At 44.9% G+C, this 27,816-nt stretch overlaps 1 protein-coding gene across 2 annotated transcripts in view; it reads left to right on the top strand.

Annotated features, from left to right (window-relative positions):
* LOC119456382 (acetylcholinesterase-like) overlaps positions 1 to 27,816 on the top strand; it is a 228,478-nt gene that overhangs the window by 173,367 nt on the left and 27,295 nt on the right. Inside the window, exons 1-3 of one of the 2 annotated variants that reach the window (XM_049669801.1) lie at positions 9,694 to 9,780; positions 26,326 to 26,381; positions 26,737 to 26,944. The gene's annotated coding sequence lies outside the window, so the exon portion shown is untranslated. Of the gene's footprint in view, positions 1 to 9,693; positions 9,781 to 26,325; positions 26,945 to 27,816 lie in introns of those variants that run through there. The other variant, XM_037718104.2, reaches the window with a different exon arrangement.

The following is a 27,816-nucleotide window of genomic DNA, read 5'->3' as shown; positions in this document are numbered from 1 at the left end:
TCGCGACCGCCGCATGGCCCGAGTACATATCACGATTTCTGCGATCATATATACTTTTGTTCTTACCTAGACCGTCTGTCTTTCTGTGCGCAAAGTTTACTATCTGTGACTGCGCAACATGTTTATTTGTCTTGTTTGACGCATTATATACAGTGACGTTTGCTTAAATACGTAGATTTATTGGAGACTTAGACGTATATTTAAATATCTTGTTGCGAGGTTTTGTGTATACAAGCAGTGTAACTTTGTTTCCAGCGACTCTCTTTTTGCCCTTTAGCGAGTTGTATCTGGCATTTGTATATTCCATTCTAACTTCGCATTTCTAATGTATATTTTGCAGAACTCCTGCTTTTATATCTACTCACTGTTGCGACTACAATGTTGGTTCAGTTACTCACAATACACGACCAGTAACTGCTGCACTTGCGCAATCCATTGCCACTAAGGACAGCGTCATTGATGTTTTGTCCTGGCCGTTGCATATGTGCAAAAATGTAAACAAGGTTCTTGAATGACAAAGATTCATCAAAATATGTGTCCTCAACTATTCATTTCATGGCCTTTACGTCTTTCATATCAGCTGCATGCACTGCCTTGCTGGTTTCGAACTGATATTGTTCTAAAGTTCCTGTGATATTTTCTTTACTTATTAAATGGACAAAAAAAACGCGGCAGCATTGGTATCAGTTATTTCTGCTACAATTTTTGGAACATACGAATATATTATTTCATGAGAAAATAGATATTTTACTTGACTGCGTAGCGTTCAATAATTCGATTGCAGCGTCTAATATACAATGACATTTGCAATGCCCCGTTATTATTCATGTATTTGATCCCTCGACAAATTCCATAAGGAGAAGGCCGCGCTGCAACATGAGCCCCCCCCCCCCCCCCCCCCCGAACAAAATTTGTGGCTACGCCACTGCTCACAACACAGTATTTGCACAAGTATTGTGATGTAAGAATATAGAAGAGTCGCTTGTAATTCATTCGCATTTCGAGGGAGCACCATCTACAATATAATATACATGTATACCAGCTTACATCACAGGTTGTACCGAAGCCAAGATCATTGTTAGGGGGCGTGAAACTCAGGCTGAAATCTGGGCCTCTCTGGTGGGTATAGACATTCTGCGCTTAGCATTCTTCATGTTTCGCAGCACAAACCTCCGCTACATCTTTCGCAAGTCCAGCCACGCAACCGTCTGCTCAAAGTTATTGAGATTAAACTCGGTTGTGTTGTTTCCGGGAAAAACTTCAGATAGCTGCTCAACGAAAGATCAAGTGCATTAGCGAAACCGATACAGTGGTAAATAAGAGTTTCTGTGCAGTCGCCCGACCGGCGTTTCAAGAACGCCATTATTGATCAAGGCCGAAACCACCTTGGGTAATCGTCCCAAAAGGAAAGCAAATCAGTCGCACAAAAGAAAGAAGAGAATTAAGATATCCTGCGTCCTGAGCAGCCAGCTGATCACATCAGATCACATCAGCTGACTTCCTATTTCTGTAAGCATGTATATTTCATTTGTTTGCGCTCGAAAACAAAAGGTGTCTCATGTTTCTCTCTGCGTGTGCACATAATTCTGTTAGCTGCATGTATTTTTAGCAACTCGCATAACTATTACGTTGAGGTGCTATCATAATCATCGTCATCGTTTCCACTAATTACACTAAGTCAACTGTCGGACTATCGGATGGATTACCCACGGTCCTGTGCTTAGCACATGTTCATGTTGCATCGTGATCGTATTGTTCAATCTTTTTCACTGCATAACTCCACCGACAGCGTGTGCCTTCCACTGGAATCTACACTGTTATTCTACTAGACTACAGCCCCGTCTGGCTCTGATCAGTCTTCATTTTAGCTGCATTGTCATCAGCTCGCTTTATTCGACTAGCTCTGAAGCACCCATGTTAGGTTGCATAACATTCATCTCGAGGCTCTGGGGCCAAAGGAAGTAAACGATATCGGAGCCAACACCCGAAGGAATATCATGGCCATAGATGTTGAACACGCGGCCACGTTAGACCCCTTGCGCCAGGTCACCTAACTCAGTCGTATACAAGTCCGTTCCCTTGTTCCGTCCGGCAAGGAGGCCACCGCCGGGGTTATCTACAACATCGACAAAGCCATTTCAAACGCGTATTTGCCGATACTGGTTAAGTCAGCTAAGATTAAGCTGTTATCACGCATGTTTCTCGCACTGGCAAGTCATGTTGAGCGAAGCTGATATTGAACAGCAAAACACTTGCATCACAGGTCAACCTAGGCCATTTTTGACATATAGTCCGTCCCTTCATACCAGATCGAGTGAGTGAGTGCTCACTCGCTCGCCCCTCATCCCTATATTGGGGTGTTTGGTGTGTAGTACATTAGTTGCTAGCCGAATAGACTTACGTTATTTTTGAACGACAAAGTATAGTGCTAGCGAGCGCTCGTCTGTGCTGTATAGTCAAACGTAATGAATAATACCCAATTGAAAACTGCTCAATACTTGTTGGCTCGTACTACATTTCAAGATCGCAGAGCTTTTACAATAGCCCATAATATTCAACGGCTTTTTTTTTTATTTTCTTACATTTAGTGTACCCCATTCTTGGACCACTGGGCGCGTGGCACTGCGTATCAGCACATCCAGCCAATCGCTCATGACGATTAGGAGCCACTGGGGGCACAAGCGGTATAGAATTCGGAAATGTACTTGCGTATGCGTCGTACTTCTTTCTGCCTTCATACACTTATCATAAAATGATAATATCAATCATAATTTATTTTTCCCTTAAAAAGCATCATACATGGCCTTCGTCCTCGTGACATCATTGCGTCCACTTCTTACACTGCGTATCCGCTTGATTCGCTATTTGCATTTCGGAATAGCTTGCGAACATTATAGAGCATAAACATAAGCATTGAATGAGATTAAAGTTGTGACCTGTGTGGTATACATAAACATGAATATTGCATGATATATTACACGTTGAATTGGGTGCAAGCAAGCACAATATTGTACGCCCCACGTTCGCTTGTACAGCGGTAATCTAACCACTTGACTAAAGTCTCGCATAACACGGATTCCAACTTATCCGTTAGATCTGCATAATTTAAATGTCACACGGAATTGTCGGCAGCATGTTTCCACAGAACGCGAGTATTACTCGAAAGATGTTCGCAAAACAAGTTCGCCTACAGATAAACGACGTATGTCTTTACTTGATGCATATCCTACGCACACAAAGAATATAATCATCAATCAATCAATCAATCAATCAGCCAATCACTCAATCAATCATTTATTTATCGTGGCCAGGAATAACCATGCGGTTTGAGTGCTGGCGCACGCATATACATAAAAAAAGGCAGGGCAATATCAGTAAAACAAAACAATGAGTAAAAGTAACAAGGCGCAAAATGAATATATAAGAGACAGGAGGAGAAGGGCAGATGAACAATACGTGAAACTATGAAACTATCACAGAACAACGCAAAGCTCGGCATAGAACAAAGACAGGGAGTTGTGAAAATATCAAAGTCATGACAGTGGGCGTTATAAAAACTGTATTCTGTGGACGGTTGAGTGTTAATGATGACAGGCAGGAACATGGAAAGGTCTCTGTTCTCTGGTGATTTTTCGCGGAATACAAAAAATTATACAACTGAGGAGTTCAGGGCGCATGAGGACACCGTGAAGAAGTTTGAAAAGAAACAGAAGGTCAGCGCGATTACGTCGGCGGCGAAGTAAGGGCAATGACAATAATCCTACAGTACTATATCAAGGCCCAGCGTCCGTATTAGCAAAGCGGTGATGATATATGCTTAGAAACTTTTTCGGTACCCTATCTATAATGTCACTGTTGGATCTAGAAATGCCGTTCCAAACGACCGACGCGTATTCGAGTTCAGGAAGACAGATTGTTGTGTACAACTTGCGGAACGGTGTAGGAGAATTGAATTCTCTCGACAGTCTGCAAACAGAGCCAAGAGTGCACATACCCCGCATTGCAACGCGTTTAGTGTGAGCTGAAAAGTGTAAGGTTGTATCAAAAAGTACACCGAGATAATTGATCTCACGGACCTACTCAATAAGAAAAAGAAATGCTTGCAGCGTTGCGGGTGAGAGTCATGACTCTGGTCTTGGCAGCACTGAAGGTGAGGTTATTATCTTTGCACAATTTAGAAAAAGAAAGCAGGTCAGACTGCAGGATGCGACAGTCATCAATAGTATGAATTGCCTTAAAAGTCTTTGTCATCGGCATATAGAAGGAATGAAGAATTCCGAATGGGGGAAAGAACGTCATTAATAATTTTTTTTAAAAGCAGTGGTCCTAACTCTGCTTTTGTGTCCTAACACTGCTCTTCGGCTAACATGGTGCCAAGTGGCGTCCCTGAGAGGCGCCGCTAGTTACCATGTAAGCAAAAGACGTTTGGCCGTTAACCTTAACAAAACATGATCTGCCAAACGATAACTCCGTAAGAGAATTTCAGTTGACGAGTCAACACCAAATTGCGTAAGCTTGATGAGAAGCAGTGAGTGGCTGACCACATGAAAAGCTTTGCTGAGGTCACAATAAATGGTGTCTACTTTCCCCCTTTGAAGTACCGGCGCCGAGATCTGTGTCATGAAGCTTGCGAGTATTTGTGATAAATAATAATAATAATAATAATAATAATAATAATAATAATATAATAATAATAATAATAATAATAATAATAATAATAATAAACCGCTGATCGACGCTCTGTCTCGAAACCTTCCTTCATGCAACGGCCGACGATGGGAGAGTGTTATCACAGGTTTCGTCGATGTGGCCTCGTCACCGCGCCTCATAGCGCCACCAAATGAAAAAGTCCTTCAAATGACTCGCTCATGCTTTCTATAGGGATGCTTATATCAAAATCAGTTTCTTTATTTGATTGCTGCGTTATTGCTGCAGTGATCCTCCTCGATTCTTTCGCATCTTCTCTTAGACGCGGTGCAGACGGCGTGGGGTTACAAGCACGGTCAGCCCAAAGGCACGCATCTGTGGGCAACGGTGCAATACGCCGGGCTCGAGCTCGTCACCGACCCCACGGCACCAACAAGACAGGGCAATAGCGTGAGCACCGACACGACGCCGGGCCTTACTTTTACGTGCAACACACGCCAAGTCACTTGGACAAACACCAGTGCAAGACTTGGGAAGTGATCATTACATCATTTCCATAGCAGCAGAAGACGGCCCGCAGGAACACAATGCCAGTCGCCAAATGAAGATCACCAACTGGAATCAACTACGCAAACATAGTGACAAGCAACAGGCGGCGGACATCAAAGACATGGACCAATAGAGCGACCAACTGCGGTGGGACATCGAGCGCGTGACGCAAACGATCCCGTCGAAAGCTGGGCTTGATACAATAGACTCCCGGTTACTGCACATGTGAGACGCCAAAACCCACCTGCACCACCACTGGAAACAACACAGACAAAATAGGAGACTGCGTAAAGGGATAGCGCAGCTCAACAAAGAAATAGAAAAGCACGCGCTTACCCTGCAACAACAACAATGGGAAGAAAAATGCGCGGCAGATGGAGGGTCAACTCACCACGCGTGGCACGTGGCAGATGCTGCGGTACCTGATAGATCCCGCCAACACCAAGACCACACACACGCAAGGCATATACAAAATAATACACGCTTACGGGCGAACGGAACAACAATTCCTACGGGATGCGGAACTCTTTTACATATCCCAAATGCCACCGCTAATACATCCGGACTATACGGGATAAAGCAACGCCACCCTGGACGCGGAATTCTCCGTTGCCGAAATCCAGGCGGCCCTCGTCAAACTCAAGACCAAGTTGGCCCCTGGCCCCGATCGAATATCCAATAGGGCACTACGCAATATCGATTACGGATCAATTGAGAAACTCACAAAATACATCAACGAGTGCTGGGCGCAGGGCAAGCTACCCCAGCAATGGAAAGAAGCAAAGGTCATACTGATACCGAAACCCGGCAAGAAAATACAGCTGGAGAACCTGCGCCCCATCTCCCTCACGTCCTGCGTGGGCAAGTTGATGGAACACGCGTTTCTCAATATACTCACGGATTACCTCGAGGACAACGAATTATTTCCACACACCATGATTGGGTTCAGAAGACATCTGTCCACGCAAGACGCCCTTCTGCAACTAAAACACCAACTCATAGACAATCCGGGGCACTCGACGAGAGCCATCCTCGGGCTGGACCTGAAGAAGGCCTTCGATAGCGTTCGCCACGATGCCATATTACGACAAATGGACAAGCTAAATCTCGGACTGCGAACGTACAACTACGTCCGAGACTTCCTCACGGAAAGAACAGCTCGCATGCGAGTGGGACAACTAGATTCAGATCAAATCAACATCGGGAGTTCGGGCACCCCGCAGGGCTCGGTCATCTCGCCGATGCTCTTCAACCTCATCATGCTGGGGTTACCCGACCAGTTGCTTCAAATCGAATAACTGCACCACACGCTATACACGGATGATATTACGATCTGGACGACAACGGGCAGCGACGGAGCAATCGAGCGACGTTTACAGCAGGCCATCCAGTGCGTGGAAAACTACCTGGTGGGCACGGGACTCGCCTGCTCGGCCGAAAAATCTGAACTGCTGGTATATAGACCGGTCAGAAAGGGGCGCCCACCTAAAAGCTACACCCTCCCCCCCCCCCCCCCCCGGAAAAGAGAGAGATCCAATTAACTGCATCAAACGGCCTACCCATCCCGATGGTAGACAAGATCCGGGTACTAGGAATGATGATTGAACACAAGGGCGGCAATGGCGAAGCACTTCGCAAGATAACGGCAAAGGCCACTAGCACGATGCAGCTCATCCGATGCATCACCAACAAACACGCGGGCATGCGCGAAGGCAACGTCATACGACTCATACAAACCTTCGTTATTTCTCCAATAACGTACACGGCAGCGTTTAACAACTGGACGGGTGCGGAAAGAAACAAGCTCAACGCCCGCATACGCAAGGCGTACAAATGTGTGTTGGGACTTGCGCTCAGAGTGAGCACCGGCAAGCTCCTAGAACTAGGCTTGCACAACACCCTCGAGGAACTCGTGGAGGCGCAGCAAGTATCCCAACTCTAGCGCCTGTCCATGACCCGCCCGCCGGGCAGGCACGTGCTCGAAAAGCTCGGCTTCACATACCACACGCAGCACGGCATCAAAGTGGAAATTCCAAGAACCATACGCGAGCAACTATACGTGCCCCCATTGCCTCGCAACATGCACTACCAACACCACACAGGGAGACGTAAAGCCAGGGCACAACACATGAACCAAAGTTACTCCAACGACAAGGAGGCAGTCGTCACCGACGCAGCCCGTTATCGAGACAGCAAGAGTTTCGTGGCGGCAGTTACGAGCCACCGAGGACACCACCTCACGAGAGGAAGCGGCCATAGCACTGGCACTCACACAAACCAAGGCTACATACGTGATCTGCGATTCGCAAATGGCAATTCGCAATTTTGCAAATGGGCGCATATCGCAGGAGGTGTATCACATACTCAAGTGACATCTCATACACCAGGGAGAGGCCGACGTCGATAACCGAAGGCACTTGCTATGGATCCCGGCACACATGTAGTGGACGGAGCATCCCTAACGAAGCGGCTCACCGCGTTGCTCGAGATCTCACTCACCGATCATCATCGGAGGAAGAGCTCCCGCGGGCTACTGCAAACGTCTGGGCGTGGGTGGATCGTCTGACCAGGTTCCACGACATCACGACACACTACTAGTTACAGAGACGCGTATACCAATTCCCTCACGCTAGGTTAGAGAGGGCGCGAACAGTATACTACAGGCATTTACAAACTGATTCTTACATAAACCCCAGACTCATGCACGCCATGTATCCAGACATGTACACCACAAACAGATGCACATCCTGTGGTGAGGTTGCCACACTTAATCACATGTTATGGGAATGTCAGGACATAACAAACAATTCGGGCAGTGCCGACACCTCCGTCTATTCCACCGCCAGTCTCGACTCGCGTTGGAAGACCGCACTGCTCAGCTCGAACCTGACAGTACAACTCTGGGCCGTCCAGCGAGCCGAGGAAGCCGCTTCGAGACAAGGTCTCGGAACCGCGTCCGCGGCGGGGGCCCAGACCCCCTAAATAGACGTCGGACTCAAATCTGATTCATTTGATAATAAAGCTTGCATTCTTCTCCCTCTTTACTTGATGCATATCCTACGCACACAAAAAAATAATAAACCGCTAATCACACCCTGTCTCGAAACCTTCCTTGATGCAACGGCTGACGGTGGGAGAGTGTTATCACAGATTTCGTCGACGTGGCCTCGTCACCGCGTCTCATAGCGCCACGAAATGAAAAAGTCCTTCAAATGAGTCGCTCATACTTTCTATAGGGATCCTTATATCAAAATCAGTTTCTCTATTTGATTGCTGCGTTATTGCTGCAGTGATCCTCCTCGATTCTTTATCTTCGCTGCTGAACAGCCAATTCGCTTACAGATAAACGATGTATGTGTTTATTTGATGCATATCCTACGCGCACAAAAAAATAATAATAAACCGCTAATCGACACCCTGTCTCGAAACCTTCCTTCATGCAACGGCCGACGGTGGGAGAGTGTTATCACAGATTTCGTCGACGTGGCCTCGTCACCGCGTCTCATAGCGCCACCAAATGACGAAGTCCTTCAAATGGCTCCTTCATACTTCCTGTAAGGGACGCTTATATCAAAATCAGTTTCTCTATTTGATTGCTGCGTTATTGATGTAGTAATCCTCCTCAATTCTTTGTTCTCTTCACTACTAAACAGCCCTTTCGCACCTCCTATGCGGGTAAGCTATATTGTCGGATAACGCTACCAAGTTATATGACGCATAAAAATAGCAAAGTTCTTCTAATCTCCCTTATGTTTTGACTGATTAATCACCTGAAGAATTTTTAATTTGTGGACGTAGCACCAAATGATCTCCCCTCTTGCGACCAATCCGCGACTGAAGAGATAGCCTGAGGTGTCCGTTTCGTAAAGACCGTTATTATTTAAACCTGCAAGCGCTAGGGATGAATACAGATTGCGAGCGCCGCCACGACCTCAGAAGCAGTGTGCAGCATGCAGTGCCTCGGTTATACTATCCAACGAGCGATGAAATTTTCTCCTGCTCTATACCAACGATTGTTTATGTGTTTTTTTTAGCGACAAAATGTGCGCATTCTTTTACAAAAAACATACTCATTTTCACTCAATAATGAGGAGTGAATAAAAATTAATGTCACATAGTTACTCCAGCATACCTCAATAAAAAGCTTGTATATTGCTACAAGTGGTCACAATAGTTATTTTTTACGCATTAGCGTGACGAGCAACAAAATAAAACGGTAAGTCCTTGGGATAAGATATAACGTATTTAAATAATGTAATGCAGAGAGATAAATGGGATAGTAAGGACAGAGCGGCTTACCAGAATAACCTTTTGGTTGGTTGCCCTGTTATGGGCAAGAGAAATGGTAGATAAGATGAGGAGAGAGGAAGATATGAGAGAAGGAAATGCTCGCGAAAAGGCAATGAGGCTCGCAGACAACGCTCGCAGTCTGTGACAAAGCACAGCCGTGCTTTTAAGATCGCTCTAGCCTAGATGATTTGGACCAGGATGCAGGCATTCTTTTTTGACACGACTGTCAAGTCGGTGAGGCGCGATGAAGAGCCCTTTTCCTTGCGAATTGAAGCTAGAACACACTGCCAAAAGGTGCGTAATTATTCCTTTACATAGGCAAACTTTGCATTTGTGACTGTCGGCTATTCTGATGAATAATTATTACAAATTCGTGAATGCCACTCGATACCAAAGACGGCACAAGAGAGTTAAACCACGTCATATTGAACCGCGTGAAAGGCGGAAATACATCTCCTTCCAAGTATGTAGTACATACAGACTCCACAATTAAGGCCGGCGAATCAGCTAGCACTAACCACTCTGTAGGTAGAGACAGGCGAGTACGGTGAAGATCAGCGTGCCTGCAGCACATTTAAAGTCACGGCTGCCGATAAAGTCAGCCGGACATCGGAATCGGGAATCACGATGCAGTGTAGCCTTCTTCGCCTTGGGCCTTGTATGGTAGCCGTGTATGGTGTAGTTTGGCGACGCCGTCGGCAACCTTCGCGCCTTTCCGATTTGACGACGATCATCGCGCCGTTCCTGTTGCCTCCGTATACAGAGAGCTTAGGGTTTTTCTACCCGACTGATCTTGGCGTTCGCTATCCCTCGCTTGTAGTCAGCATTTCAAGCAATACCTATATTACCACATCGCTTTGTTTTGTTCGACGAGTTCTTTCTTTTTTTTTTTCCATTGCCGGCGGCAGGTACCGCAATGCAGTCTGTTCAAATGGATCACCTGGAGAGGCGAAAGTTACTTGCGCGACAAATTGCGACGTTCAGGTGCCCAATTAAGATTCTCTAATTCACTGCTAAGCAAACATGACTACTGCTATGCTTCAATTTAGCAATTGGAACATGTGAGCTAAAGGGGATAATTAAAAGTTAACTTGTGAATATTCCTAAATAAGCATCTATACACTTCCCAGTGACTCCCAATTCTTTAGGTAAAACAACTGACCAGGATGCAGCACGCTAGATGCTCTGTCCGTTGTTTAAAAAAATAAATTGTCCCATCCAAAAAAAAAAGAAAGAAAAACAACATAGCGAGAGTGCTAAGGCTCAAAGGACATTTACAAACGTAGCCTTCCTATACATGCAGAGTAAATATGTAAGACTTCTGAAAATGTTCGAGCCGCAAGAAAAAATAAAAAAATTAAAGAAATTATCAAAATGTGTTCTTTCCGTAATTTAGAAAAAAAAGAGAAAAATACCCTGAACTATTGTAGCATTGCGTATAAGAAACACAAACGAGGATCTTTGTAAATAGTTGATTACTGCCATTGCATAATAATTCTGCAACTTTTTTGTTCAATCAGACATTCTTGGCGGCTTTTGGAATTCTCAACTACGACACACAAAGGCTATTCATTTGCTGTTTTAGGTACAGGAGGCCGATACATACCCTATAGGTTTATGGCAGTATACTTACTTGGAGCTGTTTTTGCAGATGTAGTTGTGTTTGCTAGGCATACAATTTCACACTGCTGGTTTACCATCGGGAAAGGGAGTTCAAATGCTTGGGCGCATTTAGACATACTTTTCTTTACACGATAGGTTACCCTGAGGCATAATACATACGGCAACACATTTTTTTAAATGCATCATACCTATAACTAAAAGAGTGTGTTTTGTGCACAAAGTCTAACAAGGACTGGTGAAACCACGCATGTATCCAAAGTCGGAAGTCAGGCAACACACGTGCTCTCAGGTGCCAAGATGCATTCTGCTACCCTCTCGTGGCTCACCTGGCATTAAGTCTAGTGAATCAAATAACATGTATGAGGCATGCCCGCAGCCCACCAATGGAACGCTACGGCATAAATGCTTGCAGGGCAATTGACACCGACAAAATTGGGAAAATCGGACGAGTAATGCCGTCCCTGTTCCCAGCGAAGCGTTAAAATTGCATAAATCCTTGGAATAACGGTCAATTGGCTTCATTTTTCTGCAGGTTATGCTGCTCTTCTGGGTGAAACGAAATTTAGAGCATCAATTTTTTTTTATGTATTTATGTTGGTTAGTTTGTTTGTTTGAGATTGTTTGTTTGTTTGTTGTTTGTTGTTTGTTTGTTTGTTTGTTTGTTTGTTTGTTTGTTTGTTTGTTTGTTTGTTTGTTTGTTTGTTTGTTTGTTTGTTTGTTTGTTTGTTTGTTTTGTCAGTTTTCTGCGGATTGTTTGATTGCTTGTTCTAACCAAAACACCGGAAGCCTATGTAACAGCGAGGCTTGATCACTCCAGGTAATTAAACTATGAAGAAACCAAACTGCGTGCACGAGTTATACTGCGAAGGTGATGAAAGTACTGCAGTCAGCCGTGCAAAGGAAAAACGTCCCAAAAAATTGTTTGCCGAGCAAGCCTCCGCGCGCAGTGAAGGATAATTGAAAGTGGTAACAGCAAGAAACTTTGCAGGGAAGGGCATGACTTTGTTCAAATTCGCGCGAAATTGAAAAGATCTAATTTATTTGCGCGGTTAACGAGAAATTATGGAGATTTCGCTAATTGCAACTAAATGCCACTTGAGTTATTAAACGATTACTTACCAGGACTAAAAGTCAATTTCGAGGGAAAATATTGACGCGAAACAAGTTGGCACGTGGTGATACTGGCCCCTTGAGGCGAGAACGACGAAGTTCGTGGTTGCGCGCGCGCTCTCCGAGGTCCAGCCATTGCTAAAGGCTGACGTGTCTTTTTGCCAATCTGTTGCTGGCGAACTATTCTAGCTGTACTAGCTGGGTGACAATATGAGGGAGTATAGCGGGTAAAACATAATGAGCAAGTTAAAATGTGATGTGGGTCAATTGGGAAAGTGACAAAAAATTATTAAACTCGCACTAATTGAAGCGCATCGCTAGGATTACGAGAAAACTAAAGTAATAGTTGTATAAAAACTAACGACTGAATTCGAACAAAACTTTGCGAAATTGTAGTGTACGTATCAATCACGACAAACTGAAGAAAAATAACAAAGTACTGGGGAGTCCACGGAAACGCCCTACGTTTCGGTGAAAGGAATTTGAAAATATGACTATATACTGAATAGGGCAATATGTGTTTCGAGCTAAAATTTGCACAGGCGTAGTTAAATATTTACATGTACGAACCTACGTAGTCGTTGACAAATAATTCACAGATGATAAATATTTAATTATTCCCTTTATATCGAGCGGGTTTCAATCTGCGGTGGCGGTTGAGGAAGCGTAACGTGAGCAGCGCTGTATGAACGAAATTGCGTTCAGAGAGTGCAATGCGTCCGCGTCTGCGTGATCATGTTTGGCGGGAACATGTGATTGGTTCACTGATATTTAATTAATCACTCTGCAAACCTCGCACAAGTCTGTTAAGATTTTCTCGTCAACATTGCTTTGCATTCTTTTTTTTTTCTAAGGGGGGGGGGGGGGGGGTTCGAGAAGGCGTATTGTGCCCCAACTATCCTGTGCAACTATCTAGTGCATGGTATACAGGAAGAGTACAAAGAAACAAGTACATACTTACCCCGTCTTTACAAATGCTCCAAGGGATTTCACTAGGTTCATACTAAATGAAAGTTCCGCAGATGTCACATTGTAGTTTCTGAACCAGTCCGGCAAGTCTCCCCATCGCTTTGCGCGTAAGTTCTCCTTTAACGTCGCCACAGAACCCAGCATGTAAGGCAAGTCGTCCGTGTGCACAACGCCCATCCACTCGTCCCAGATGCTAAGTGGCGCACGATGGCCATAAACATAACGGTAGACGTCGCGTCCTCGCTTAGCCAGTTGCTCCCCCCATAAGTTAGTGCTGCAGACGAAGACAGGATCTCCAAATGAATGGCTAAGAGTCTGTAGTAATTCATCAGTACTGAGGTGAGTGGCAGAGTTCGGAAATAAAGTCGAGATGTAGTGACGTGCTGTTGAAAGAGGAATAGAGAACGACGTGCTCAACACTACGGCTGTAGCACCCTCGTAATAGTCGTACAGGACAGGTTCCAAGTCTCGAAGCCTTTTAATCGGATGGTAAAAAAACACGGTTCCTTCGTCAAGCGTAGTTCCCATAAGCATCTCGTCACCGTTAATGCAGTCGGCATTGTCGAAGTCGATCGGGTACTCCGGCACGAACACATCCCCTGAGATTGGAAAGAACATGCTCGATAACTGGCCCACTGCCGCGAGCTTGTGGATGACTTCGCGGGCGTTCACTTTCCTCATGCACTCCATCATCGCTGACGAGTTGCTAGCGCGATCGGTACAATTTAGCTGTCCAACGAAGTTGTTGAAAAAGCTCATCTTATTGCGGCGCTGAAATGCTATCAGCGATAATGCCGTGCCGCTTTCGAAGATGCACCTCTTAAAAAGTCCTTTGCTCAGTGGAGACAAGACATGGATGCCAGCGGACATGGCCCCTGAACTCTGACCGTACAGAGTAATCAGCAGTGGGTCACCGCCAAAGGTGGAAACGCTCCTTCGTACCCACTGCATAGCCAGCAGTTGATCCCAAAAAGCCAGATTTCCCGGCGCATCGGAGGACCAATCACTGAGGAATCCGAACACGTTTGTACGATAATTGAAGCTCACAAAAACAACTTCGTTCACTGAGGAGAACGCAAGACCGTCGTTGTAGAAGGCTGACGCGTCGCCCCACTGGAAGGCACCGCCATATATGAACAAAACGACGGGCAGCAGTGGAGACTTGTCATCGCAGGTGTTTTGAGTGATGCAGCTCGGTCTCAAGACGTTTATGTGCAAACAATCCTCGGACGAGGAAGTGGAGTAGTTGAGCACAACATCACGGTTCAGGAGATGGTTGGTTTGCATACATGCCGGTTGAAAGTGGCTGGCGTCTCGCACGATCTTCCAAGGCTTCGCTGGCAGTGGCTTTCGAAATCGGAGCTCGCCGACCGGTGGCTGAGCGAATGGGATTCCAAAGAAACCGTCTATATGTTTTCCTTGGTGAAACAAACGTACGCCCTCAACTGGCCCGTAAGGCGTGCGGACCATTGGCCGTTCGGCGCGGCAGAGCAGCGAAGTCAGTGCGGTAACAATAACTGCTTGCCAGCGAGGCATGTCTGCATCTGTGCTTTCGCCCTTGGATGTCTAGCCGGAAGGTTAGACCAACAATCCCAAGACATGTACACTAAGGTTTGAGAGACACGCCAAACATGTCTGCAAGGCGGAAAATAAAGGGGCTTTGGAAGTTTCCTTGTGCTAGCACAGCTTTCGCACTACTGCATTTTCGACGCTCGCTACAGGGCTGTTGTCACTGTACTTTGCCAGCGCACGCACCAAGGCTTATGGTGGTTGTCATTGCGCAGTTCTCCCTTCTACAGAATGGTGCAGAACCATATGAGCTAGCGTCAGTCAAAACCGTAAAGCCATAGTGGATTATTAAATTTAGTTGTCTTCTGAAATCCAGTTAGGGAGGACGAAGTTTAGAAGTGAAAGACAGCTTCCTTTCTGCGGGCACTTTCATCGAGATGTTGGCATGTTGTGGCGAGTGGTCGATTAACCTGCAACAGTGGCTTGTCCACTCAGTTGAAAGGAGATAAAAGCGAAATTTTCCTTTTGGTCTGCGGAGCGTTTTTCACTTGAACTTACTGTCAAATGACAAGACAATAGCAAGAAGATACGTTAGAATCTCCATTGCTACAGAGGAATAAAAATTATGTGTGCAATTTTTATCATAATGAAATTTGTGGTGAGAAAGTTTGCACACGCTATAAGCAACAAATGGCGAGGGAAATCGCTGTACAGAAGAGAAAGACGAAAATGCTAGCATGTGGATGACCTATTATTCCTATTTCGTATAGAGGACTCGAGCTAATGACAGTCGCAAGGTTTACGTGACTGTAGGTACTTCTCATCGTCTATAGGGGAACGTCAGCTTACTGTGAAGAAGCTTTTTTCCATCTTAAACACAACATTATAACACCTTTGGCATGACGACTTCCTTACACTGAAGGAGCACACTCGGCAGGCTGCCAGTGATTCAGGTTAGGAAGAAACTTATACACTGGGGCTACATGGTCATCATCCGACGCCAGAGCAACAGATAAGTCCGCTTGCCAGGGCCCGGAAAGGTGTTTAGCTAGCCTGCTATGAACAAGCTGAATTTTGAATACCAAACCGAATTTTGGGGGTTAACCTTCTTGCATTTCTTTTGTTTCTCTTTCTCTCTCTTTCTCGGCAAAAAGAAGGCCATATAGTCCTAATTTTTGTCTTCTCCTGACATGAAGCCGCTGACACTGTGTCAGAGTGTGCCTCTTCAGTGCTGGGACATCGTCAGGCCTTAGCAGTTCTAATGTTTCTGTGTTTATAATAAATAAACGGGGCTTCGTAGTTACCTTCATAATGTTCAGGAAATGCGGAGTAGTCGTTCTTAACCAGCGCGATCTTACGCGATACTCTGCACTGGAAAATAGAAAATGAGGGATAATACAAGAAATAAGTAATGCTGTCGAGAGCGAATGGGAATGATACCTGATTACAGGTTAGTCTGAGTCCACAGTGGATTATGCACTTCACATATTGGCAACCCTTACCAAGTAATTTGATGCATCAAATTTGCTGTAGAAAGGAACCAATGCGTGAAAGCTACAAAGTACACTACGATAATGTAAAGCATAACGATCGTGGAAACAGAGAAGCCGAAATGTTCATTTCCTTAATGCCTTAAAACACGATGTCACAGAGGGAAAAAAATAGCGTCCAGAAGTTTTGTTCTCTCGAAAGGAAATAGATACGCGCAAAAATAACGTGACGCGGCTGATAAACGCGCGAGCCGAAGTGCTGTTATGCGTATCAGTAGCCGATTGCACAAAATGGGGGTCTCGGTGCCTAGTGCAACCATGTGAGCATGTTTTTCAGCGCATTACTCAAATTTTCGCACACAAGCAAAACATTCAATATTGAAAAAGTCATATCCGGCATTGTATAAATAAAGAGAGAAGTTATTATCAGAAAGCTGGCTCTATATGCATTATATGATGTCACCAAACCTAGCTTCGACGGTTCGCAGCAAGAACCTAATGTTTATATTATTCATGTATGATTCAAGGACACTGCCGGTGCCCGTCCGGTGTGAATTTTGCAAACGGTTACTTGAAAAATTATCTCGCCCTTTTCGATGAAGTAATGCCGAGGTACTGTACCGTCGGCATCATCCTGAGTAGTTTGACCTCTGCTCATGTAATTACTGCATAAACAAAACGATTGCATGGGGTACAGGTAATAATGACCGAAAAAGTACAAGAGGAAGGGCGGCATGGTGTCTTCAGGGCGCATGAAATTGGCGGGCAAATGTCCAAAAAAAGAGCTCCACGTGAATGTAAGGTGTTTACCTCCCTCGCTCTTGGCCAGCCGAAAATAATGGCCCCGCAGTTTTGTCAGAATAACATCCTCCTTCATACTCAGTTGTTTCAGGCATTTTGCCCCACGTGGTGTGTGTTAATGGTGGCTACCAAGGTTCAGACCTTGGTACAGATATTATGCACGCCAATGGTGGCCAACCTTGAGGGGCGCGATCGGTGCGCCGTCCTTCGCGGGGCGTGAGTTCGCAAGGTCTCCACAGGCTTCCTTGAAGCGGGACGCTCTTTTACGATATGAGTCAAGGGAACACTCGAGAAGCCTTGATGGGAGAAAAGATGTTATGCAACGTTACCTAGGCATTCCCAAGGATCGATTCGGAAGATTTCATTGGCAGCGTGCTGCGTTCACCGACACTGCCAATTCATCATTTTATTCATCTGTCCTCGGTTTGAGTCCGTCGACGCTATGATAACATAAATTTCGAAGGAGTTGTCTCTCTCGGCTCGGATGCCACTCAACCTAAACCTCTCTCTTGTGACGTTTTTTGTTTTGTTTGTTTTGTTTTTTTTTAATGCAAATGTGATTTCTTTGCGCGCCACTCGTTTTCTTTACTCTCTTTTTCTTTCACACGTAGTAGCGGGACAGAATCCCCTTCGGTGTAAAGGAATGGTGAGTAACCTTTAATAGTATGAGCAACCGAAGCGTTTCAGTTACAATAAGCAAGACAAGTGGAACCTTCCTCAAAAACTTAAGCAGCTCATGGTTGAAGTCGTCTGCAAGTGCACATGCAAGCGTAGAACTGATAAACGTAATGCTATGCGCTGCTATTAAACAAAATTTGTTATTATCAGGGCGCACTCCACAATCTGTACTTATATTTAGGTGCCCGTTAGTGAACTCCAGGGGATAACAATTAATCCAGAACCCTCCCTCATGACCTCTCCCATAGCCCCAGAGTTAAGACCCATAAATTAATTAATAAGCAATTATTCTCACTTTCTGTCGTCTATCATCACATTTGTTCCGCGTAGGGATGGCTGACACCACAGCCTGTGGTCACTGCGGCGATGAGGAAGCAATCCGTCATGTTCTCTGACAGTGCCCGCAGTACAGTGTGGAGAGACAATGGCTTTCCGTCGCGCTCAACCAGTTCGATGACCGGCCTCTGTAGTCAAAAAGAATTCTACAACATCGACGGGACCTAACATCGCATCAGAAGGCCGCGCAAGCGCTACTGCGCTTCTTGAGATCCACCGGCCTGTGTGAACGCTTTTGATAGAATCCCTTTCCTGTTACTTTTCTCAATACCTTTATCTCTCTCTCGTTGTGTTCTTTCCAACCCCTATTTTTCCCCTACAGTGCAGGAAAGCGAACCTGAAAGTAGCACGTGCCTTCTCTCTCCCTCTCTCTCTTGTTCTATCTCAAGGACTCATATACTCTGTCGCCCACAGTTAAGAGATGCACATCACTTGTGTTGAAGGCTGTATAGCTTATTTATTTCTTCTACTCTAAATAATTACAGTACTAGTCGAGAAGATCTCTAACGTAGATATCTATTATTGTAGCTAAATCTTGACATACAGGTTTTTCATACCAAGCTTAAGACGTTGTGAGTGCTCTAATACTCTGCCCCAATGCAACACGTGGACTGTGGGAGACACGATAACAAGGAAAGGCGCATACGTTTTGACCGCCTTCATTCCTTCCAACCGCCGCTAAATCTAAGCAAATATATGTTTTCGGATGCCGTTCTCATCCAGAACGGCCAATGGGGCATGGAATGAGGCCCATTATTTCTGGCCCAGTGGCGAATTGCCCTGTGTCCGTTTAACCATCACGCTGTGCTAGTAAGACAACCCTGCACCATCATTTTTTTTGACATGTTTGGTGCTTGCAATGACATCCAAGGAAATCGTTCAGGGTCATTTTCCTCGATGCTTGTAAAACTCAGTTGCTGTTCGGAAAAGAATGAAAATCATTTTTTTTGACATGTTTGGTGCTTGCAATGACATCCAAGGAAATCGTTCAGGGTCATTTTCCTCGATGCTTGTAAAACTCAGTTGCTGTTCGGAAAAGAATGAAAATCCAGCGAGAGTGTTCATGAACCCCTGCAAAGCAATCGAATCAGGTCTGTATGTCTCTAAACCAAACTACGAGACGCGGGAAATCAAAAGCAATGAAATCGGATTTTTGTGGGATTTTGTATAGGCTTGCTCCGAGCCCAACAGGTTTTCAGAGTTCAAAGAACCCGCCGGCATTAGAAGCATGCCATGCACATCGACCTCAAGATATAGGAGATGCATATGTTCTTATCGCAACTCCTCTGTAATCCCAAACTTATGGCGCCTTCTGTTTTCTTTTTCTTCGTGCGTTCTTTTTTCTCTGGCTTTTACATATATGAGCCGTTCCTAAGCTCATGCAGTTGTTCCGACTTTATTTATGGGTCCTTTTGTAGAATTCAGAGTGAATATAACCAGCGACATTCGAGCGCATGCTGCAGGCGCTGTAGATCACTTCACTTTGCGAAAGCTACGTTAACTTCATGCGCGTTCTTGCCGTGAGAGCACTGCACGAGAGTACAGCGGCACGAGTGTTCTTGTGTAAGCCTCTGTAGAGACAGGCTCTAGTGAAACCAGTAGCACCGCTTCTTTGATCTTCCGGCGCCGTAAGTACAATAAGTGAGAGTTAAATAATGATGGTACGAATGAACTCTCTTTCGCTTTGAGGGCAACGACTTCACGTCGCATGTCCGGAGATTCCGGTTTTGCCAACCGCTGTCTTCGATAAATGTTTCAAATAGCTGAAGGCGGCTGATTGTATAAGTCATTCGCAAAAACGCGCGATCGCTGCACTTTCTCTTATTTGTTATCTTATTTGTTTCTCTTATTTGTTATCATTCAGCTGCGCCATACAAATACCCAGTTCAGGCGATTAAAGTATAAAAAAGGATGAGCATTTGCAAGTGTTTAGCAAATACGAATCGAAAGGCTCAACACACAAATATCCCGTATTGCTGCCAGCCTACCCATGTAAAAATGCACTCAGCACGCCTCCAGCGACGTATGACAGCATAGGCGTATGGTGCATGCGCATTCTCCAGCTCACTAAATCACTTGTTAAAGTGTTTTAAAGTGCTCGTGCTCGGCACGCGTTCGTGCCACTGCTCCCGCGTTCGTCGTCGTCGTCTTCTTCCACAGCTGGCTCCGTTGCCGCTCATCATCATTCCAGCGTATAATTTCACTTCTCTTATGCCGTCGTAATGGGGAGGCCGCGTTTACGGGGGTATGAGCCATTGCTTAAGGGTGTATGAGCCATTCATTGTCTTACCGTAAGGGACAGATTTAATTTTGAAACAATTTAATTTCTAAGAATCTCAAGCGGCAATGGCGGGCGAATGCTAACCACGCCGTCAAGCAAACTCGAGACATCGAACGCAAGCAACAACGGCAGACTGCAGGCATGCCGTCAATGACGTCGCTCTCTCCGTCGCAGCTGCATGTGCGTGTAACATCGTTAAGGAACACAAAGACGTCACCAATAATTGAGAAATACTTTAATGAATTGTCGGGACTAACCGAGTCATAAACTCCGGGGTCGCGCGTTTCAGCTTCGCTGGTTAACCATCTGCGCGGAGTGCTTCGGTGGTGATTTTTCACTGCTTCATACGAGTTTTGCATACTTCAAGCTATCAGCCAGTATAAATAACATCTACACGACATTCCCTTCAAAACTTACACCCTGGGCTGCTATATGAAGCCCGCGAATACACGCATAGTGCCTCGAGCGACCCTTCGCGCGGTGGGCTTCTTTCACGCTCGCAAAAACACATTTATGTAGCAGGTATTGAGCAACATAAAGCTGTATTGGGAGTTTTTCATGTTGCTCTACAATCTTCTCATTGACCCTTTGATAATTACCACAGTACATTTCGAGTTAGATAATAATTACAATTAGCTAATTAAATCTCAGTAACGAAAAAAATTACTGGCGGCTACTCCACTACACTGGAAACAATACGCACTAGGTTTGCTTCGCGTAACGCCGTTAGTCATTTTTTCAATCGTGCTGCATGATAGCTGGGACAACCTGTATATATTGTACATTAACTGCACAGTTCTTGGACGACAGGAGAGCAGTAGTTCATTAAGCAGACGGCACTGCCTGGCGGTGATTTTCATGTTACGGGCGCATTTGGAGATAAATAGCACCACTAGTCAGAATCAGAAAGTCGTAATAGCGTTGGGAAAGTTTGAATTGTATCAGCATTTCACTTGGCGCAATAATTCAGATGCGTGTGACGGTAGACATCGTCCGTCAGTTCCAGGTATACGAAATCTATAAACACATTGCCGGCGCTCGTCGTGTCGTGTGTGTTTCTTTCGTGTGGCCTCGTTTTTTCGCGCAGTTTCGTTTTATAAAACGTATAAACACAGACTACGTTAGAAAAATATCACCGTGGCCGATGAATGATTGGGCTATGCACGCGAGTGGCATGCACTGCGCATAAAATAAAGCAGTGATCGTCTTGGCAAGAACTTAAACAACACGTCTTTCTCTCTTTTTGTAGGTCATGTGCCATTGGCGGCACTCCGTAATCCAATCCATGATTGACCCTTTTTTGGTCTTTTGGCATCATGCTAATATACTCCGACCGCGTTAGTGCATTTTTCTTCCTTTGCAATAAACTGAAAGTTTTCCACATTAATTTAGCCATACAAAATATATTCTTAAGCTACAACCTTAGCTCGCTAGCAGCATAACCGACGGCGACAACAGTCATGCTCACAGCAGTGTACATTGTCGTAAACATGCTCTGTGAACAAAACCTTATTGTTTTACAAAATTAAATTATTTAAATTAAATTGTGGGGTTTTACGTGCCAAAACCAGTTCTTATCATGAGGCACGCCGTAGTGGGGGACTCCGGAAATTTGGACCACCTGGGGTTCTTTAACGTGCACCTAAATCTAAGTACACGGGTGTTTTCGCATTTCGCTCCCATCGAAATGCGGCCGCCGTTGCCGGGATTCGATCCCGCGACCTCGTGCTCAGCAGCCAAACACCATAGCCACTGAGCAACCACGGCGGGTATTGTTTTACAAATATTATATTTAAGACGAAGTCACCTTAACACTCTCATCGGAGAGATTAAATTTTTCGGGGTTTTTTTTTCCCTAAAATTTTCGCCGTTAGTGCTAACAAAATTGACGTTGTTTGCTGTGGTACAATCGTGGCGACTGTAACTTTTTTTTTAGGCGCATTATTTATAAGTGCGCTTTGTTAAGTTCCTGATCAAATCTTCCAAATTTAGACCAGCGAACTGTTACTCTGTTTATGTTATTTCAAGATCGTTCACTTTCAGAACTTAACCATTAAATCGATAGACGTCTGAATTTTAACACCACGCAACAGCGGCAAAAGTTACCTGTGAGGAACGCCTGGAGGGAGTTGCCACATCAACGGCAACTTGCAAAAATCAAGTCAATCTTTTACCGTGCAAATGCTCTGCAATTTCGGGGGCCTTAAAGCTTTCTTTGAGTATCTTCTCCTAGTTTGTTATGTGTCAAGGCACTTGCTTTCGGGTGTGTCAAAATATTATTCTTAGTCTGACCAGTGTGTTATTGGAAGTATGTCCCACTACTTCCCGTCAAATTGGGCGACTTCGCGTGTGCTTATTACGCGAAACAGCTGTCCCCCTTTGATGTCAGCCACCGAGCCGCATTTTAGTGCATTCACCCTTGCGGGCCGCGTTGTGACGTGAAAGCCTAAAAAGGAGGCAGCGAGATTGGCCTAATTAAGCGCACTAGTAACAATAATTATGAAGAAAAAGAGAAGACAGCCAGCTTCAGCGATTCCTTCGGCTGTGAACTCATTTACTGCAACAGCAGCAATTTTCCACTGTGAAGACCACCATCTTATTTTTCTTTGCCTTCTTTTTCCTGAATAATTGCGATCACCTACTACGCATACGTGGACAGGAAGCCAGTGGTTTCTGGGTGGCAGGTTGGACGTAGGTGTGCGGTCGTATGAAATGTGTTAAATTAGTGCGCACACTAGAAAAACATTTAATGATATTTAATGTTGAAATGCTAATTATAAATGTTGTGGGACTAGAGAAGGAACAGTGTAGTTAATAGGAATATGTTGCGGTTTTATTTTTTTTATTTATGTATTTATTTTTGCGGTGTACGCAACTTCCTTTCTTTATGACTTAGCTAATGCATGCTCTGAAGTTCGAAATATCTACACGGACCGAGAGAGATGCATGGACTCTCAGATTTCCCTTGTCTAAGTAGGCTAGATTTATTTATTTTATTTTTTATTTTTATTTCAGACATACTGCCAATCCCAACGGGGATTTTAGCAGGAAGGGCATACATACAATAAGTATATTACAAAGGTGTAAAAAGGTTGAACATGTCACAATTATAAATTGGGAGTAACTACAAAAGGGTGTAGTTGCGCGTACAATAATTTAACAAGCACATAGAGTATAACATGTAGAATGAATGAAGCATTAGTACGGGAGTTACAAAGTGCGCGCCAAGATAGAAACGCACGTAGTGAATGAATATGTCATACAGGATTTAATCAACGTCTTTATACAAAGTATACAAAGGAGACGGTAAGGTTAGAACGCTACAAATAGTTTATATTTGGGAAATAGGTAGGTAGTTTTCAAGTAGTGATAGGAATTTATCTTGATTATGACAAGTAGTTATATAAGTAGGCAGACTATTCCATTCCCTTATCGCCTGCGCAAAAAAGGAACACTTAAAGCAGTTTATTTTGAACCGGTATTCCCGAAGAAAATGGCGGTGTTTATGACGTCAGTGTCTAGTTTCTGGGTTAGATAGGTATTTGGTGCTATCAATACGAAGCGCATTGTGAAAAAGTTGAAACGTCATTTTCTGGCGTGCGAGTTTGGCGCGATTACGGAGGGTTAGCATTCCGGCTTTTTCTATTAGTTCGGGGGGGGGGGGGGGGATCAGATATGCGGTATTTGTTAAAAATAAACCTTACTGCTTTTCTTTGCACGCTCTCTAATTTATTAATTAAGTTATTTGTAATTAAGTTATGTAGATTTAGTTTAAATCTATAGCTTTATGGAACCTTTTGTTCAGAGCTGTTGGGCCAAATACACTTTTTTTCTTTTTTTTTTTCCTGCCAGGCCGGTTTAACATTATGCTGTTTCAATATATTTGGTTCAGGCAGTCTTCCTCCATCACGTTTGTTTTCGTCTATTTTGTGTGTTATTATGGGAAGGTCGCGTTGTGGCCGGTGTAATAAGTTTTGAGAACTTGTGAACAGCCTCACATTATCTATTTCTATCACTCAGTAGAAAAACTTCCAAGAAAATAAATACCGGCCTGACGTATCGGAGGCGTGGCACTTGAGATGACCTTTAAATATAAGGTTTCCTTACACCTTCATTTAAACTCAGTGTTTCTGTATATCAATGCTTCAGCTGCCGCGGATGGAGAAGTTCGTGAGTTAAAGGCTTCTTGCTTTGCAAGCTGTAAAGGTCCTTCTTAAGCCTCCTCCTCCTCGTTGGTATTAATCAACTGCCTAGGCCAAAACTTTTAATTGATGTGACGAGCGAAATGGCACAGTGTTATCTTCGAGACTTGGGCGAAATTTTGTCTACCTGAACATTTTCAGTGCTGTTATATCGGGTACTTGGCAGCTGTGAAACCTGTAATCTACTATTGTTACAGTTACGTCTATTGTTAAATGTTACAGTTACGTCTAGTTATTTATCTTCCGAACATAGTTGTACCATCGACCTTCAATGAAGTACCGGGGAGGCGTCGGGGTTTCCTCAAGGTAATCGTCGAAAGTTTTCTTGTCTTAAACGTGCGCTTCAGCGTGGAGTATATCTCGATTGCTTCCCGTCAGGCACTTCCTGCAGCACTACTGAACTGCCTGCTCTCAGTTTCGTTACATCGTGCCCCTTATTTGGAATCTGATAATCAAAATATGCTATCACGTATACGCCTAATGTGTGTTCCTTGAGGAGTAAAAACCTCTTACTTCATATTACATTCCGCAACCCTTCCTGTTGGAGCGTGGTTGGATGAAAGAGGTTGTTTTGTTCCATGGTGAACTAACTGTCGTCTGTGTCGGAAACTCAATTTCCAGTGCTTAACGGCTCTCGCAGTAATGAGAAGTGAACTTTCATAAGGTCAGCTATTGAGCAGCTTTATTCCAAGGGAAACACGATCACTAATTCCTATAACTCTGGCCTGAAGGCTTGCAACCGTAAGATTTATTAGAGATATAGTACTCTCAACTACGTCCTCCGTCGGCAGAGTAGAACTGGGAGGAGCGTACAAATGTACTCAAGAAGGCCAAGCACTCGATTCATCCACTCATCACATGCGCTGTGCAGCAAAGGATAGGAAATGCTTACACAAAGCAAAGAGCTGTTTTAGTTGGCTTTATAGCCACACTATTGTTTAAATTCTGACATGCGGTAATGAACTCGGAGACTCATAGCGACGTCACAATGGTCACCGCATATCAACTTATTTGCTTTGTGCATTAGTGAGCATCTAATATTTTTGTCAGAAATAATGATGGTCTCTCAAGCAGACAAGCACCAATTTTACCTGTGTCTCGGTGCTAAGAGCCGTTTGTTAACTATGACAGTGTAAGCGTGACAATACTCACCGTCTTCGGTTGGGTAGAAGGTGCAGAAACGGCCACTGCTAAGATCCTCTTGCACCGTTATGTAACTACCGGTCACGTTCGCTTGGCTTACTTTCGCAGCAAGCAAGGGTAACATAGCTTGGCACCCTTACATCACATATCAAACATTCTAGCACGACTGGTATATTGTCTCAGATTATCTAACTAAATTTGTTGGTTCTGTCTCTATCTCTTTCCTTCGCGTATCCGAGGTCACTCCGCTGAGGTGGGCGCTCAGCAACAATGTCATGTCCGTGCGCCGCGCCAGTGTGTGTGAGATGTGTGTGCATGTGTGAGAGTGTCTCTAAGTGTGTACTGGCTCTGACCGGCGAATCGACCCTAGTTTTCCTTTCTCAAAGGTTCTCGCTCTGTTGCCAATGATGATGATAAAGCTTTATCTTACTGATTACTGACGAAAGTAAACGGGGCGAGGACAGCTTCATGGCGCCAAGTGATGTAAATCAGTCAAGGGTTACTCCGTCCTTGAGCGTCTTTGCTTTCCTTTCAAATGACGCTTCTCTGTGACGGAGTGTTCTTATTACCTTAGCTGTGTTGCATAGCACACACCACTGCATGTCTCGTGCCATCTGTCAGCATCTACGCATAGTTCTTTCTCTTTATTGAAAGTGAGCTGAAGGCATGCATTCACCTTATGCTACATTCCTTACAGGAGTCTGCCATGACTTGTCTTCCGGGGTGAACATTCCAGAGGAGCGCGATACTAAAGTAAGTGAGCCTGTGTGGGAAGCGAAGAGCGAAAAGCAAGCCTTGCGCGTTATCACGTCAAACTCCGATACCGTTCGTTCAACTGCTGAGGACTTTTGATGTCTCTGAGAAAGGGAAGTCAGGAGGGCATCACAGGAGTGGAAGGGAAAGCCTGGACGTGACCTGGCCAGACGCTTCGTGGGATTTCCCTCCCCCTTTTCGGCCCCGCCAGCGTTTACGGTGGCGGTGGACCGAAAGGGGGGAACAGCCCGAACGCGCCGAGGTGGTGGCGGAAGCGGCGACTCAGTGAGCGTCGCGGAAGGTAATAGACCCGTCCAGTGACTCCGGTTTCTCCGCTTCTTTCTTTTTCGAGAAGCGGCGCGCCTCCTTGTCCACAAAAGTCCGCTCGGACGCGCGCTTCGGAGACAGATGCTGCACTGAGCTGGCCCGAAGAACAACAAAGATCTCCCCGCCGTTGCAACTTTCTCCGAGAGAGAGAAAAAAACTCCCTCTCGACAGCACCCGGCACACTTCGCTTACTTCACGACCTTCCGAAGGACAGGCATCGCTCAGAAGCTGTGAAGGTGAGTTGGCATTTCTGCTTAGTAAAATGCGAATGGCTCTCCATTCAGAAGTTAAGGTGGCACAGTCTATGATCTCTGTTTAAAGTGGTTACAAAGTCGGTAGTACCGTTGATCTGGTACGAACTGAACATCAGTGAGCTTCTTCTTGAGGAAGGGGACGTTTACTTGAGTTTGAACAGCTCGTTCAGCATTTTACTCCGCAGCATAAATTTTATTGTCAAACCCGCCCTTGCAGCTCCAGGAGATTAAGCGATTCTTGTCAGCTACGCCCAATCTATCATACTTTATTATCTCTAGATGAGTTGACACTGCAGCGCGTTGATTTTTCGCGCTGTCGTCTGCGCAACCACACGTACTACCTGGGAATCACTAGTCCCAGCAGCCAGATATATCACGCGTTGAAATGTTTATTTCTGTTGTTATGGGAAAGCAACAAATTTGATGTGGTATTTTCCTATTATGCGTTAAAAACATTTCATTCACAAGCAATTTAAGATGTCCTCGTACACCCTTTCTCTCCGTCATTTGGTAGCAAATAAGGGACGGGGAGTTTACGGAGACGTATGCAGTAGGAGCCTAGCTGCTTCATGGTCAGTGAAGTGACTTTTTCTCTGATTTGTCTAGCGCGCAAGTTAATTTTCTGTGCCCACCTTGCGAAGAACCCCCCCCCCCCCCCCCCAGCTCCCAAAAAATGGCATCACGATATCTTCCTCAGCAACACCAAGGTCTTGGGCATAAACATTTTAGTGGTCAGGCAAGCATTGCTTAGCAAGGCTCGTGAGCTCACAAGCAGCTTTCGCGTGCAGAAGTATCATACGAATTTTGTTTTTGAGTTCTACTGCTACTTGCGGTAGGACACCGGTCGTCGTAAC

Source organism: Dermacentor silvarum, chromosome 6, assembly GCF_013339745.2.
Source record: "Dermacentor silvarum isolate Dsil-2018 chromosome 6, BIME_Dsil_1.4, whole genome shotgun sequence".
In the NCBI taxonomy this organism is placed as follows: Eukaryota; Metazoa; Arthropoda; class Arachnida; order Ixodida; family Ixodidae; genus Dermacentor; species Dermacentor silvarum.
This window is presented reverse-complemented; position numbering and strand designations above follow the sequence as displayed.